The sequence below is a fragment of the Hemicordylus capensis genome, chromosome 5, assembly GCF_027244095.1.
Source record: "Hemicordylus capensis ecotype Gifberg chromosome 5, rHemCap1.1.pri, whole genome shotgun sequence".
NCBI lineage: Eukaryota > Metazoa > Chordata > Lepidosauria > Squamata > Cordylidae > Hemicordylus > Hemicordylus capensis.
In genome coordinates, this window is record NC_069661.1 from 33,508,391 (window position 1) to 33,526,623 (window position 18,233).

The window sequence follows — 18,233 nt, forward strand, 5'->3', positions numbered from 1 at the left end:
TGTGTTGTGTGAAAAAGTACTTCCGTTTGTTGATCCTAGATTTCCTGGCAATCAATTTCATGGGATGACCCCTGGTTCTAGTGTTATGGGAGAGGGAGAATTTCTCTCTATCCACTTTGTCCACTCCATGCATGATTGTATAGACCTCTATCATGTCTCCCCGCAGTTTTTTTTTAAACTAAAAGTCCCAGGTGTTGTAGCCTTGCCTCATAAAGAAGGTGCTCTATGCCCCTGATCATCTTGGTTGCCCTCTTCTGCACCTTTTCCAGTTCTACAATGTCCTTTTTTAGATGTGGTGACCAGAATTGTACGCAGTACTCCAGATGTGGCCACACCGTAGTTTTATATAATAATAATAATCTTTATTACGGTCGTTGACCAGCACAAGTTGTAAAACAGTAATACTATACAGTAAATGCAATATGAGGAAAGTGTTGCAGTATTACGGGGGTAGTTTTATATAAGGGCATTATAATATTAGGAGTTTTATTTTCAATCCTCTTCCTCTAGCCTGGAATTGCCCTTTTTCACAAGTGACACAAATTGAGTTGACACTTTCAACAAGCTGTCCACCATGACCCCAAGATCCCTCTCCTGGTCAGTCACTGACAGCTCAGATCCCATCAGCGTATACTTGAAGTTAAGGTTCTTTGTCTCAATGTGCATCACCTTACACTTGCCAACACTGAAGCGCATTTGCCATTTTGTCACCCACTCACCCAGTTTGGAGAGATCCTTTTGGAGCTCTTCAGAATCGGTTTTGGATTTTGGAAGTCGGCAATTTCACATTTGAGTTCTTTTAGGACTCTTAGATGGATGCCATCTGGCCCTGGCGTTTTGTTAGTTTTCACTTTTTCCAGACTGTTTAGATATCATCGCTTCTATCTGGCTCTGTCCTTTAGCCTCCATCCCTGAAAAGTATGGTTCAGGAACAGGTATATGCTCTGTATCCTCTGCCATGAAGATGGACACAAAGAACTCATTTAGCTTCTCTGCAACCTCCATATCCTCCTTAATAATCCCTTTCATTCCCTCATTGTCTCATGGTCCAACAGCCTCCCTGGCAGGTTTCCTGCTTCTGATGTATTTAAAGAAGTTTTTATTATTCTCCTTGATACTTTTAGCTAAATGTTCCTCAAACTCTCTTTTTGCCTGCCTTATTGTCACCCTGCATTTCTTTTGCCACCTTGCGTTTCACTGCCACACTCAACTTTAGTCAATTTTTTGTAATTGTTTTTATCTGCCGTGTTTGACTGTCCTCTGCATTGTTAAAAAAAGTTTTCTTTGGCTTGGTGAGCGACTAAAGTTTCAAGAAACTACTAAACTATGTATCTGAAGTAAAAAGTCATTGATTTATGAAAGATTACTGTAAAGAGCAGTACAAAATATTGATAAAACTTCACATAAAAGATGTTAGTATATTATGATGTCTGACCTTGAAGATGAAATATTTTTCTCAATCTTTCCTTCTGTTGCGGCTTTTTATAAGAAATTGTAGGCTGTGGAACTGTTTTGTTTTACCTTAAAAAATCTAGAAGAAAGCTTTTAAAAATTTAAATAAATATTAAAGTATAAGTAAATAATTTGCTTGAGTCTTAATGTCTTGTCAGTTAAGCAATGAAGGGCGCCGAGGCGGGGCGGGGGGCACCATTGTTGGGCTGTGCTTAGGGCATCAGTTGCCCTTAATCCGGCCCTGTCAAAATCCCATAGGTTCTTAAAGAACCTCCTTCCTCATATTCATGTGAAAGAAAACTCTTGGCATTATGCATGTTTGTTTGGAAGTAAGTATCAGAGTTTGCCCTCCCATCTTCATAGAACTGCAGCCATGCATGTTCCAATGCAGAACTCTGTTCCAATGCATGTCTATTTAGAGCCAAGTCCCACTTGCTCAGTGAGAATTACTCTTGGATAGATGTGTCTACTGCTGCAGCCCTAGTCTTTTAAGGTGGCATAGGAGTCACTTTGTGGTTTTTGCTGTTTTCAGGCCAACAGTACTCATCTGGAATTAAATGCCCGCCCCCCCGCCATGGTATTCTCATTCCATAGTGTCTAAATCAATTTGAAATGGAGGAATTTCCCACTGGTTTTTATAGGACTGATTTGCAGCCTGCTGTGATGTGATTATCAAGTTTGAAGTTACATTCTTCCTGGATAAACATATTGATCAAGTAGCAGTAATGTTTTTCTGAGATGAATTAAATAATGCTTCTGTTTTCCATTGGTGTATCTCATCCTGCAGCAGTAAGCAAGGTAGGGTGTTTTTTTTTTTTAGTATGCTTTTGAATTAGGGCTACAGTATCTGGGCTCTGAGCCTTGTCCTCTCTCTCTTTTGAGAAAGAAAGTATTGTCTGTGTTGTTTACTGAACAACACCTGCCTCATCTATCATTATTGCTCTTGCAATCAATCATCGTGATCTTGAACATCAGGTTCATTGATGTAGGCTGTGTCATAATTTGCATGGAAGGAGGTGCTTGTGTGTATTATGAACAGGTGTGGGTGTGAAGGTTGCCAACTGACCCAAGGTCAGAATGCGGTTTCACATTTCATTGCAGCCAGAGAAGCTTTTCACAGCATTGAGAGAAGCACATGGTCATTGCCATCTTCTCTTTCTGTAGTTGTATTTTATGTGTGCAATCCCTGGGTCTTAAGGAACGATGGTTGCAGTTGAAGAAGATGCTGCACAACGACACTGGGCAAGAAAAAGAGCAATTGTAGCAGTATCAGCTTCTTAGGACCGGGGAGGAATATTTTACATAACTGTCCTCCTCCCCAGTGCCTTCATGAGTCACCACCATCCCCAGGACAAAGTGGGAGCTATAAACTATCCAGCTGCCCAGGAAAGGCGTACCCCCATTTATTTAATAAATATATCTCTTTCTACTTCAAAACGGAGGCAGCTTACAAAAAAAGAGACATCAAGATCATTAAAAAATAAATAAAACCACATAAAAGCTAAAACAACACAGCAGGACATAAAAAGCCCCTTTGACCGTACAATGTAAGAAAAGCCACACTCTGTTTCCACACTTTTCACACTCTCTGAAAAGTTGTGATCCTTGTGGATACTTAACCAGAGCACTTGCAGGTGAGTGGGACCAGCAGACTTGGGTTGACTTGCAGATATGTTGGTGTTCAAAAAATTTGAAGGGGGAAAAAAAACCCTAAGTGGGCCAAACTGCCCCCATGTAAATCAATGGGATGGAATGTTAATGAACTCCGAGTACAGTTAAAGACAAGCCGGTGGATGGAGCTAATGGAACCCTGTGGTGAGGAGAAGGGAAGGAGCGCTTGAACAAAAAGCATGAAATTTCACCACTTGTTTTTTTCTTTCACGAGAGTCACAAACCATTCTGCTTCTGAGGGAGAAGGGTGCCTGAAACCTTCACCAGGCTCAGGTAACACATGCACAGCAGTTTTATACAGTGCTGCAACATTTTGATGTGGGTCCATACTTGTAAGTCATTTTATAAATGCCTGGGCAAATAAAGATGTTTTAACCTCATTTTGAAAGGTCAGAAGTAGGGGTGTGCACGGAACCGCGGAGCTGCGGTCCGGCACTGGGGTGGGGGGTTCCATTAAGGGCGGGGGAGAGTTTACTTACCCCTCCCACGCTTTCCCAACTCCAGCGCCGTATTTACTGTAGAAATCGGGCGGCAGGATACCTCCCTGCCGCCCCTTTCCCTGCTTGGCTGCAGGGAAGACGGGGGGGGGGGAGACTTTTGCAGAGCTACCTAGGAGCGGCAGAGCAGGCTTTTGCAGGGCAGGCAGAAGAAGCAGCGTGCGGTGTGCGCGCGTGGGGTGGGTTTGTGTGTGGGCACGCAGAGAGCTTCCTCCTCCTTGCAATGGCTCTCCAAAGTGCTTTGGCTGCCTCCCCTCCTCCAGCCCCTGATCCCGCCGCCAAGGCATTGCGACCACTCCTCCTCCTCCTGCGCACCTTCCCCTGACAAGAGATCTCTCGCTGAACTCTGTGAGAGTGCCGAGAGATCTCCTGTCGGGAGAAGGCGCGCAGGAGGAGGAGGAGTGGTCGCAATGCCTTGGCGGCGGGATCGGGGGCCGGAGGAGGGGAGGCGGCCAAAGCACTTTGGAGAGCCGTTGCAAGGAGGAAGAAGCTCTCTCTGCGCGCCCACACACAAACCCAGCCCACGCGCGCACACCGCGTGCTGCTTCTTCTGCCCTGCCCCGCAAAAGCCTGCTCTGCTGCTCCTAGGTAGCTCTGCAAAAGTCTGCCCCCCCCCCGTCTTCCCTGCAGCCAAGCAGGGAAAGGGGCGGCAGGGAGGTATCCTGCCGCCCGATTTCTACAGTAAATATGGCGCCGGGGTTGGGAAAGCGCAGGAGGGGTAAGTAAACTCTCCCCTGCCCTTAATGGAACCCCCCAACCCCAATTCTTCCGAACTGAACCGCCCCGTGTCTGGACCAGTCCGGAGGCCTGTAGAATGGCCTCCGGATCGGTCCGGGCACATCACTAGTCAGAAGTGTAGGTTCATAGAACTATGGAGGGCGTTTCAGAAACGGAGTGCCACCAGAGTGATGGTGGATCGCTCATACTCCCCTGACCTCAGCAGGTGGGGAAACCCAGAGAAGGCACTCACCAGATTCCCTTGAGGAGGAAAAGATCTGGTGCAACCTACCTGACCATGATTGCTGGCAGCACACTTCCAGCGGGTGGGCTATTTCCCCCATGGCAATCATGGGACCTTTGAAGAGCAGCATGTTTAGACCAAACCAGACATGACATGGGAATTATCTGACTAGAACATCCAGTGTCTGACATCCAGATAAAATGACTAGGGATGTGCATGGGACCAGGCAGGAGTGGTTTGAAGGGGAAAGGATGCATCTTTAAGGGTGGGGGAGGGTGCACCTACCCCTCCCTCTAACCCCCCCCCCACTGGCACTCTGTTTTCTCAAAGTCCACCAGGGGCAGCAGTGTACCTCTCTGCAACCCCGTTCCCCCCCTTAACCGGAAGTATCCAACACGCCTATGTGTGCCAGGCAAGGGTGCATGCACATCATGCCCACAAGCACACGCCTGTGCCCGGCGTGCACAAGCACGCTGGATACTTCAAGGGGGCAATGGGGTGGCAGGGAAGTATGCTGCCCCCCCACCCATGGACTTTAACAAAACGGAATACTGGCAGGGGGAAAGCAGGGGGAGGGGTAAGTGCACCCTCCTCCACCCTTAAAGATGTACCCCCACCTTCAAACCAGCAGAACTGCCTGCCGTTCGAACCAGTTCGGAGGCCCATAAAAGGTTCCGTGCACATCCCTAGAAATTACTCCTACTGTAATTAAGTACTATTTGAGAATGACTCCTGTCCCTAGCCATAATATTGCATAACTTAGTCTGGATATCAGCCACTGCCTTCGGTTTTGGTTTTCAAGAAGCAGCTGGTGGCAGGGAATTTGGATCAGGGCCATGGACTGGAAATAGCAGGATGTCTGATGCTTTCCCCCTTGTTACAACCCCAGTCCAAACCACTCCCTGAAGCTGCTGTTAGCTGCAGAGAGGAAAACTTACAGGCACAAAACTGATCCATCATTTTTCTACTGGAGGACTAATAACAGCTTGGGGATGGGGTCATAGCTAGGTAGCAAAGCATCTGCTTTGCATGCAGAAGGTCCCAGGCTCAATCCCTGGCATCTCCAGGGAACTGTTTGGAAAGACTCCTGCCTGAAAGCTTGGAGAGATGCTGCCAGTCATTGTAGACAGCACTGAGCTAGATGGACCAATGGTCTGTCTAGGTAGGAGGCAGGCAACTCCCTATGTTCCTATGGGAGGATTTAAAGCAGGGAAACATGAGGGCAAAGACTTCAACTCTTCTTCTCCACATCACATCAAACCCGATTCAAACTGGTTGCACATTGAAAAAGAAGTCACAAAATTTTTATGTCATGTCTAGTTTGACACTGAGAGCAGCACAAACACCCAGAAACTGGGGAGAAGCCAGTCTATATCACCGCCCCCCCCACAATACATTTAATAATCACCACGGTTAAAAAAAAAAAAGCATATAGCATTTCCTGTGTCTTAGTTTTCTCTTATTGTCAGCTGTCTTGAAGGCCTGTTGGGTAGAAAGGCAGAAACATAAATGAGCACCTGCTAATGTCTGCATAATCTCTTGATGCTAAAGCCACAGAGTGGATTAAAAAGTTGGCTCTGTGAATATGACTCCTATATTGGGCAGCAGCGATATAGGAAGGTGCTGAAAGGCATAATCTCATACTGCACAGGAGGAGGCAATGGTAAACCCTTCCTGTGTTCTACCAAAAAACCACATGGCTCTGTGGTCCCCAGGACTCGATGGCCTTCCTTCCTTCCTTCCTTCCTTCCTTCCTTCCTTCCTTCCTATGAATATGAAGCTGCTTTATACTGAACTGGAGCATTGATCTATTTAGCTTCGTATTGTCTACAGTGCCATCTGTCTAGGGTTGCAAACAAGGGTCCGGTCTTTCCCTTTCCTAGATGCCAGGGGTTGAACCAAGGACATCCTCTGTGCAAAGAAGGTGTGGGGCCATGGAGCTTTAGCCTCCCCCTGCTGTCCTCATTGGCATCTGACAATTTAAACAAATACCACACATTGACTCTGCAGAGGTAATGAACAGCAATCAGAGGCTTTGGGTAAAAAGTGATTACTGATTGGAATGAAGAAGTAATTAGAAGGCCTTTAGGACTAATCAGTAATTGTTCTAGCTTAGAACAATTACTGATTAGTCCTAGCCTTTAGGATGGAGATGAGTTTCAGAAAGAAAGCCAGGCAGAACAAAGTATTGTGTGTGACTGGGAATGGGAGTACTTTATGTTTTACAACAGTGTTACTCAACAGGTCTTGCAGTGTGGGCAGTCTCCTCCCTGAATTGTCACAAGTACCAGAACATTTCTCCTGCAGCCACTCTACAAGTGTGACCCTAGGAAACCTGATGGCCAGGACTGAAGTGACAGTAGCCACAAGAGCACATCCTGGTTATTGATAGTGGTTAAATGCTGCTTAAGCAGAGCAATTTGCTGGGAAATCCTGGAAATGTTATGTCTTCACATCTTGCTCTGTATCGGGCTCAGTGACTGCAATTAACTCTTTGTGAGGAGATGGTCATAATACACTAAAATAAAGTAAAATTTGCAGGTAAATAAGATAATTAATGTGAAGTGTTATGAACATTCAACAGCATTATACAAACACTAATTGTCATCATTAATCTGAGTGTTCAAGCCTGTTTAGTACCAATTGAAAATCAGGTCCTTTATTTGCCTCCGTGGGATAACCGAAGAGAGAATGAGACTGTACCCTGGGGGAGTCCCCCAGTAGACTGTGTGATACCTGGAGGCCGGGACAATGAGTCCTGGCCTCAGAAGCAATCCACCCTGCTCTGTGCTGCACAGAGCAGGGCTGATTGTGTGGGAGCACGCTCCACACTCCCACCAGCAAAAAAATAATCATCTTGGGAGGAAGGCAAAGTTTGCGAAGGCTTCCCCTGCCCGCCTAGTAGGCTGTGTGAATGGCCCCAATACATGGCTGGGGGGTGGGGGGGAACAATACATTGCCCAGGTTTGCCACAGCGGGAACTTGGAACTTTCTGCACGCAGGTGCTCTTCCTAGTGCGGCCCCATCCCTTGAAGGGAATATCTTACAGTGTTCACATGTAGTCTTCCATTCAAATCAAACCAGGGTAGACCCTGCTTAGCAAAGGGACAATTCATGCCAAGCGAGCAAGAGGTTGCTGGTTCAAATCCCCGCTGGTATGTTTCCCAGGCTATGGGAAACACCTATATTGGGCAGCAGCGATACAGGAAGATGCTGAAAGGCATCATCTCACACTGCACAAGAGATGGCAATGGTAAACCCCTCCTGTATTCTACCAAAGAAAACCACATAGCTCCGTGGTCACCAGGAGCCAACACCGACTCGACAGCACAACTGTACTTCACTTACCACAAGACCGGCTCTCCTCCCATTGCACAAGGCTTTGTATGCAAAAATAGATCTATCTACCATTTTTAACTTGTTGCTCATTTATTTAACACTGTCCTTTCCTTTTTTCATGATGTGAATGAGAAGATGATCATTTCCTATTCATGTTGAGGGGTGATCCAAAATGAACCCCTGCCTGACTTGTTATTGTGGCTTTGAGGATCTCTCAAGTCTCTGTCCCAGGACATCAGCTCCTGGTGGTTCAGTTTCTATTATAGGCAGTTTTAATTCTCTTGCTCTCCATTCTTCAGTCAAATGGCAGCCTAAGGAGCCCGAAGAACCATCTCTCGGCAGGTGTTTTGACAGATGAAAAAATTCTTGCACACTAGGGGAGCTTTCTGGCTGCTTCAGATTCACAGCTTGCTCATCTACTTCATTCACAAATGTCCTGTGATATCCTGTTTGTATGGCAGCTTGTCTGTGCACAGCTATTCTCCTGAGTCTGCCAGCCTACCTGGCTTCTGAATAGAGATAATTTTTGTTGTATTTATTTATGGAGCTGCTCTTCTTTAAAAACAAAACAAAACTCCGCTGGAAGTCACAGTATGGATGCTCCTTTCTGGTTGTTTTCCCTCTATCAGCTTCCTTTTCTCAGCCCTAAGCCAAGAAAACTGAGCTGCCAGGTCGGACAGCTTTGAGAAAAGGAAGAGAGACAGGAATTATTTTCCTAGAACACACCAATTTTTTTACATTATGATTTTGAACAGCTTGTACAGCTCACCTTTGAGTGAACGGGATGATAGCCTCCATCTCAGCTTCTCTTGGATCTTAGATTTTGCCCCAGTGGGAGTAACCCCTAGTGTGGTGACAGTCAAAGGAGTTATTTCATTTCCCTCCATTGTAAACATTGTAGTGGGTGTATTTCATTAACTTTTTGTGTTTTTGTTCTGCATTCCTAGAGCAGTAAAGGGAACAATTAACATTGTTCAAAGCATCTGCTTTTTTCCTGCCACATCGTTCAGCATTTATTGAATGTTGCAAACAGAACATCTGGATTTCTCCATAGAGAAAAATAGATCAGCATCCTGTGCCTTTTGCATATTGTCATACATCATTTTTATATCAGTGCTTTTGCATGTTGTTGTTCACTCTGAGCCCTTGTGGAGGGGAAGAAATCAGGTTGACAACGCATTTAAATAAAAATAAGGCTTACTGAGATCCAATAATTGAGCTTGCTAGAACAAAACAAAGCAGTTTTTAAAATATGCTTCTTAACTTGCAAAGGACCTGAACTGTGTTCCAAAGTGTTTGGTGTGATAGAACAGACTCAGTTCTTGGCACTTGTCAATACCATTGTTGAGGCTGCTTCAAAGAAATTGAATAGGATAAAGGTAAATTTAGGAAGCCAGAATTCACAGAAGGGATGAGATAGAGATTAAAAATTAGTTTTGTCCCAGGCCATGGGGTGTTTGACCTATGGAGATTCTTGTGCACTCAATCTATATGGTAGGAAAAGAATTCTCTGCTCGATTTCTGCTCATTCTACACATGTTTAAGACGTAGGAGCCTTACCAGAAGAAAAAAAAACTTGGCAACTTGGATTGCAATGGTTGCCTTTAACATCAATTATGCCTCTACTAGAGTCTTAATGCTTACAAATTGCACACATTTCTTGTTGCTCTTTCATGGTGAAATATAAATCAGGTAATACCTGTTATTAAAAGATTTCTGGTAAGAACTGAAATAGTTGGTTTATTACAGGAAATGGAGGGATAGGAGGGTTCTGAAATAAAAATGGATTCTAGATTATATTCACCCGACTTAGCTATACTGCTCTTCAGTCTTGATCATTCAGAGTGAGAAACATTGTCCTTTGTGCCTTGGGCAAAGAAGCAAATGCAGAAAGTCAGACAGATTAGCTTTCCTGCTGTGTATCGTCCTAAGGTTGTGCTTTGGGAACAATTAGTATTGTTCAAGACATCTGTTTTTTTCTGCTGTAACTCATTCTGTATTTATTGAATATAACAAAGAGAAGACAATTGGATTGCTCAGGAGAGCCCTTAAAAATCGATCCGCTTCTTGTGTACGGTCGTATACATGACCAAAATCCCTGGTGGCTAGGGAGGGCTGGGGGGAAGGCAGCAGTATACCTACCTTTCCCCACATGATCTTCTTTAGCTCTGTGCCGTGCTGCAGTGCTATGCAATGAGTGGTGTGGTGTTCTGGAGACCAGGGAAATGCTGCCTGGCCTCCAGAAATCCCACAATGCACTGTGTGAGGAGCATGGTGCATTGGGGGATCCCCCCTCAAACTGGGCACTCTAGGCACCCAACTCTCTTGTCTGCTTGGGCTGCAGGCAGCCTGAACAGACACATGACTGGGATCCCTGGTAGAAGGGTTAGGGTGGGAGGCCTGTCCTGGATATTCCCCTCAGGAGACGGAGTTGCTGTGGGAAGAGCAGAAGGTTTCAAGTTCCCACTCTGGCTTCTTCAAGAAAGGGCTAAGAGAGATTCCTGCCGGCAACCTTATTCATTCATTCATTCATTTATTAAACTTCTGTACCGCCCAAACTTTCATCTCTGGGCGGTTAACATAAAAACAGTTAAAACACATATAAAAGTTAAAACAATGCAACAATTTAAAAACAGCCGTAAAATTAAAAACAGACAGTTTTTAAAAGCTGGGAGAAAAACCTTAAAAACCTTGGAGAAGCCGCTGCCAGTCTGTGTAGACAGTACTGAGCTAGATGGACCAATGGTCTGATTCAGTATATGGCAGCTTCCTATGTTTCTAAATCAGTTGATTTGACACTAGCTGAGCTCCCCTAACCTCTTGTCTCCAGTCTCCCACCAGCCCTTGTGGAAGGAAGCAGGCAGGCAGGCTGGAGTTGTAGTTCAACAAGAGCTGGAGGGCCAAGTTTGTCTACCCCTGTTCTAGGGCCTGTGATTCAGTGAGGCCCTGACACTGGGGAAGGGATAGCTGTATGTTTTGCTGTGTAAGGCAAATAATAGTTTGGAAGACATGACAACCAGGAAAATGGGATGCTGTGGGGAAAAGGCTGCAGACTCTACCCGTAGTAGAGATAATCCAATCGTTATCTCATGCCACCCTGTTTATTTGCACCTTGTTAGTGCATTTCCCATGCCTATTATTTGCCTAGAGCAGATGTTCCCAAGCCCAGGTCTCCAGATGTTGTTGGACTACAGCTCCCATCATACCCCGCCACAATGGCCTTTGAACTCCACTTCACTCTGATCTGTCAGTTTTAGACTGTGAGTCCAGTAGGACAAGGGCCTATATTCTCAACAAATGTCATGAATGTGGCTTTGGGGGCACACTGCAGCAGGGGATGATGGGTGCTGTAGTGACAAGGAGAAGGACATCAACTTCATCAGGCTGCTTCCTATTTGGATTGCAACTGTCATCAAGCCAACTGTCTTTGGAAAGCTGGGAAACCTGTGGTTTGACCCCTTGCCTCCCATACTGTAGTGTAATGAAGTCTAAATATGAGGGAGGAGAGCTGGTCTTGTGGTAGCAAACATGAATTGTCCCCTTTGCTAAGCAGGCTCCACCTTGGTGTGAATTTAGGTGGGTGACTACATGTGAGTGCTGTAAATTATTCCCCTTAGAAGGATGGGGTCATACTCAGTGGAAGAGGATACTCATCTCCAAGCAGGACTGGGAGAGACTCCTGCATGAAACTTTGGAGAGCTGCTGCCAGTCAGTGTAGATAGTACTGAGCTAGATGGGCCAAGGGCCTGACTCAGTATAAGGCAGCTTCCTATATTTCTTAGTACTAGCAGGGAAATGATGTGACTAGCAAGCCAGAGGTTGCCAGTTTGAATCCCTGCTGGTGTGTTTCCCAGACTATAGGAAACACCTATATCGGGCAGCAGCGATGTAGGAAGATGCTGAAAGGCATCATCTCATTCTGCACAGGAGGTGGCAATGGTAAACCCGTCCTGTATTCTACCAAAGAAAACCACATGTCTGTGTGGGTGCCAGTAGTCAAAATTGACTTGACGGCACACTTTACTTTTAGTACTACTACTACTACTACTACTACTACTACTACAAATATTTATATACCACTTTTCAACAAGAGTCCTCAAACCTAGAAAAATAGTAATAACTAAATAACTAATAACTAGCAGGGGGGTCTAGGACAACTCAACGTGGCCAACTAAACACGACCAGCTCCACGTGGCCAGCTCATCCTGGCAACCTCACCACGGGACAACTCAACGCGGCCAACTCACCGCAGGGACAACTCAATGTGCTGAGCAGTTGCCGTCATACTCCCGATAGTGATGTTTCCTTTGCAACATCAAAATAGAAGAGGAAACCTCCCAGCAAACCCTCTCCCCCCCGCCAGATCTGGCAGAGAGCAGTTGCCGAAGAAGAGCAGTTTCCTTCACAACATCAAAATAGAAGATGAAGCCCCTCAGCAACCCCCACCCCCCACCCCGCCGAATCTGGCAGTTTGCCATTTTCGTTTGGCAGTTGCCATTTTCGTTTGGGGCGTAGGAGTAGACAACAAGCATGTATCCTCTACAATGAAACTAATTTCTGGTTGATCTCCAGTTATTCACAGAAATGGAGCTACGATGCTTGACATTAGTACTCATAATAAAGCAGGGTCAAAATGTCTGCTATTTGAATCATGCCCACAAAGAAACACACAAGATGATTTTGGCATCTGCACAGTCATTCTAATGTGGTCTTTCATATACTCATTTTTTCTTAATTTAACAGCATAAACCTATTCAAAATCCATCGTGTCAAAAGGATTATATTTCCTTGCCCATTCATAACGTGTTTACAAATATGTGAATTAGTAATCCTTGATTAAAATTTTAAATATGCCAGTGTTCATATACATGAACAAGAGAATCAAGCAGTTCTAACTGGTCTGCATTCTGCATATTGAAAACTGGCATATCTCCTTGCATCCTTCCCATATCACTTATCTCGTCCCGTCCTCATTACAACTCAATGCAATTCCGTTGCCTTTATCTTTATCTCATAGTTTCTTTCTTTTTAATATAGCATTTCATCGCCGTTAGTAAAATTAACACCCTTTAGGTATCCTTTAGCAATTCAGTTGCCTTTATCTTTATCTCATCGTTTCTTTTAATATAGTATTTCATCACCATTATATAAATTTTGTATCCTTTAGCGATTCCGTTGCCATTATCTTTATCTCATCCTCTCTTTTAATAATATATCTTAGCATTTCAATGCCATTATTTAAATTTTGTATCCTCACTTTTATATACAGACACCGTTTCCTTTCAAAAATCATATTGCTTGGCTGCTAGTTGTGAGAATGATGTGACAGTTCTAAGCCAGAGAGGAAGGGAAAAGTTCGCTTGTGATGGATACCTTTATGTATTCGATAGACACGGCGCAGCTGATGATTCTGTTAAATGTTGCCGTTGTGAACAGATTGGACGATGCAAGGCCAGAATTCACACCAGGAATAGAGAGGTGATCAATAAGATCAATGAACGTTCCCACTTCCCTTCGGCAGCAAATGTTGAAGTGGCAAGATTTGTGACGGGGATAAAGCGGCGAACTGAAGAAATGGTGCAGGGCACAAATGAAGTTATTCATTCGTGCCTGTCCAAGGTGAGCTCAGAGGTTCATGCTGTAATTCCGAGAACTGCAGCTTTACGGAAAACAATCCGGCGAAGGCAAAATCAATTAGAGGCAGCACCTTCAGACCCAGTCAGCCTGGATGACCTTGTTTTACCTGAGGAATACAAGGCCTATTCACCAACAACAGGCGTGCAGGAATCATTCTTGCTTGGTGATGTTGGAGAGGGATTCAGAAGGATTCTTATATTTGGCAGAACAAGTTGGCTACAAATTCTGCAAACGTCTGACACGTGGACAGCACATTTGCAATAGCCCCCAAACTCTTTGTCCAGGTCTATGTGATCCTGGCAAAGAAGTACGGGAGTGTGCATCCGGTGTTGTATGCCCTTCTGCCAAACAAACAGCGTGCAATGTACGAGCGGTGGTTTGATTTTATTAAAACACTGGTGCCTAACATATGGCTGCAGTCCATTCACTGTGACTACGAAATGGCTGCAATGAATGCCATAAGGGAAAGCTTCCATGAAACAGGTCTAAATGGCTGCTTCTTCCACCTGGTTCAGAATATGAGGAAGCATTTGGCGTTGATAGGTGCTGTTCAAGAATTCGACAGGAACACAGAGTTCACCCTTAAGGCCAAAATGGTTTGGCCCATTCCCAGGGGGTAGCATCAAAATTAGCATAACTCCATGGCAGTCTTAAATATTTATATCTTACTTTCTCTTCTATTATGTAACATGATGACATTCATACTGGTCCCAGACTTGGGGGAACATGTTGCTACTCTTGAGGAATATCTGCAAGAGCTTCAACCTCTTCTCTACTGGTTTGAGGACAGCTACATCGGTCGTCCAGGTAGGAGAGGACATGGTAGACTGTCTCCTTTGTTTCCTCCCCCAATGTGGAATCTGTTCTACAGAACACTGAACGTCGATGATCATACTAACAACAATGCTGAAGCTGCTCATTGTTGCCTCCGAGCCGATCTTGGAATGTGCCATCCTACAATCTGGAAGTTCAATGATGGCCTCAGAAAGGTGCAGAAGGGCAGAGACGCCTATTACAAACAGCTCATTTCAGGCCACAGTCCTCCGGTCAAGTTGAAGAAATACCGCAAAGCAGATGAGGGTATTTCAAAGATTGTGTCTGATTATGGCAATAGAAGCTGCATAGAATACTTGTGTGCCATAGCTCGCAATTATCAAATAGCTTAATAAAATGTTTTTTGATGTTTTACTATGACATTTTCCAACCCAATTTTACCACATATATGCAAGCAGAAACGGGTCTAGGACAGTTCAGCTCGACAGTTCATACATTTTGTTTTCCATGTAGCATTGTTATTTCCAGATTTTGCATAGCAATAGAAATTTCATAAATATGAAAAAGGGGCTATCACTTCTGGTTGGACTGCTAATGAGGCTGCATGCTTCCCGACAGGGGAGACCGAGGAGGAGTATTTTAAGGGGTTTTTGAGCCTTCATAACACCCCCTCACCACCCTGGATTAAAGGGTTTGGGTCAAGATTGACCACTGTATTCCCCCGGAGCCTGCTCTTATCTCAGGGCTGTGCTGGAAAGTACAGCTTTGATTTAAGTCGAGTGGTGGGGGTTGGGATTCATCAAGCTACACTCCTCCATCGGAAATCCAATGGACTGAAGCTGGTCTGGCATCTAACTTCTTTCGGTTTGGATTATAATTAATGCTTAAAGTTCAAGAAGCTCACCTCTCAGTGTGATTAGTGATAAATTGCTGGAATTCTACCTGCTTTTGCTGTAAAGATTGGACAGAGCTCAAGCCCTTGTTGTGAAGATGTCGTAAGTTTGCTAATTATAAATCAAGGATGGAAATTCAATCTGTTTTACTAAATGCTGGAATTGAAAATCTGAACTGATGACTAAAAGTTTTAAAACTTTTAAAAAAGCAAAGCAGTGGGAACTATTATTATTCTCTTTTAGTACCTTTTGAGAGAGTTTAACTTAAGGGATAAGTGATTTGCTGTTTCCTGTTGAATGTGTCTATCATGAAGTCCACCAATTAGAGGAAGAAGGCGGATTATTGAACCATGAGAAAAATTAAACTGGCAGTGATAAGATACAAGAGTTGCGGTCTGGAGCTGAGTTTATTTGTAAAATAATTGCAGGCCTGTACTTTCTTGCAGAGCAAGGAGGCTGAATCCTGCTGTAAGAGCAGTGTTGCTGGAGGAGTTGTAAATAATGCAAAAGGTAAAGGAACAGAGCCAAACACAGACCCAATCACAAGCTAGGAGATTTTCTGTTCCAAACCCAGGCCTGGGTGAAGGGAAAATGTCTTCAGAGTTAAATGAGACACTAGTTGCTATGAAACAGTTACTAGAAGCTAATACAGGCACCCTCCAACATGTAAGTCAAGACATACAAACACTTAATAAGAGAACATCAAACACTGAGGAGACAGTGAAAAAAACTGGCACAAGATAACAAAGAATTTAAAACAAGGGTGGAAATTTTGGAGCAAGACGTAGGATCAATAAGAGATGACAGGGAAAAATTATTAGATCAAATGGCTTTGTTGGAATTGAGGCAAAAAGAGCGTTTCTTGAGGTTTAGAGGAATCCCAGAAAAAACTGGTCAAGACATTTAAAAAGTGCTTAGGGAGGAACTTGCATCACTCTTGGGAATTTCAAGTGAAGAGATGCATCTGCAGATTGATGCAGCTTTTCGCCTGAATTCTGAATTTGCCACAAAAAATAAATTAGCTAGGGATTGCATGGTTCAATTCAATTCTAAATCAATTACAGAGCAGATACTCCAAGCACATTTTGCCAAAGCCCTTACTATTGAAGCCCAACAGGTAAAAGTTCTGAAAGAAATACCATCCAGGATTTTAAGGAAACATAAGGATTACAAATTTTTGACAGATGCTTTGAACGCCAATGGAATACGTTTTAGATGGGAACTACCTGAAGGGGTCTCCTTTTTCTACAAGGGAAAGAGGAACAGATTTACAGAGCTCCCCAAAGCGCAAGAATTTTGGCGGAAATACAAAAAAACTTTAACCTCTGAGCACCCAGTGCCTTCAACACATAATTCTAACTAGCCAAGATGGATTACAAAATAGCTTCATGGAACGTTAATGGGTTAAATAGCAAAACCAAAAGGGTTAAAGTTTTTCATTTTCTTAAAAAACAAAGTTTGGACATTGTATGCTCACAAGAGACACATATTAGAAAACAAGATAGAAAATATTTGGTTAATAAGGCCTTGGGACAAGAATTTGTTTCCTCTGATAAGAAAGAAAAAAAAAGAGGGGTAGTGTTTTATGTGAAACAACAACTTGAACCCAAGTTGATTTTTAAAGATGAAGAAGGCAGGATGCTAGCTTTGGAAATTTTAGTTTCCGGAATCAAAACGGTGATAATTGGAATTTATGCACCCAATGAAAAAAAAAGTAGAATTCTATAATTATCTAGAACAGAAGATGGCTGAGTTATCGAATGCTAATTTGGTTTTACTGGGAGATTTTAATGGAGTTGTCTCTACATCCTTGGATAGAAAATCTGATATGTCTGAAAGGAATCTACAAGGCAAGCTACCTAAAGCTTTTTTTGATTTAGCAGAAAACTCAAATGCAAAGGAATATACTTATTTCTCTGAAAGATATAAATCTCATTCAAGGATAGATATGGTCTGGACATCCAAATCTATTATGCCATGTATAAAAAGAATGGATATCTTGCCCAGAACCTTCTCAGATCATAATGCAATTTGCTTTACATGGAAAAAGAAGGGAACGGTTTCCTTTCGCTGGAGACTGAATGAACACTTGCTGAAAAAACCGGATGTTGTGGAGAAAGCCAAAAGGAAGTTAAAGGATTATTTTGAACTGAATTTAAACCAAGGAATGGATAACAAAATTGTTTGGGATGCAGTAAAAGCGGTTATGAGAGGGTTTTTTAATACAACAAAATGCATACTTTAAAAAACAAAGGGGACTGAAAAAAGAGGCATTATTGATGGAGATTTCTAAAAAAGAAAGAGAACTTTTATGGGCCAAGGATAAGTAGAAGATTACTCAAGTCATTAAAATGCTTCAGCAACAGCTCTCTATGTTAGTATTAAATGAAGTTGAATGGAACTTAAAATATGTGAAGCAAAAGTCATTTGAATTTGCAAACAAACCAGGCAAGTTGTTGGCTTGGAAAATTAGAACTGAGAAAAAGAATAAGTATATATCCAAGATACTAACAAAAAATGGGCTTTCCTATGATGAAAGGGAAATAAAAAGGGAATTCTTTAGATACTATTCTGAATTATATAAAGGAAACAAAGTAGAAGATATAAAAATCGACAAATTTCTCAAGACACAAAATATTCCAAAACTTTCTAAGGTACATATAGAAATTATGAATGCACCGATATCAATAATGGAAATAACAGAAGTAATAAATCAAAGCAAGGCTAATAAGGCGCCAGAGCCTGACGGGCTACCAGCTTCGTACTACAAATCATTTAAAGATCAAATATTACAGCCTTTGCAATGGATGATGAATGATATTTTTGCAAAGAGGGATTATGCCGGAGTCTTGGAAATACGCCAATATCGCAGTAATTCCAAAACCGGATCAAGATTTAATGCAAGTCAAGAACTACAGGCCAATCTCACTCTTAAACAATGACTATAAACTTTTTGCCGCCATTTTGGCAAGGAGAATGAAGGTTATATTAAGACTTTTTATTCATGAA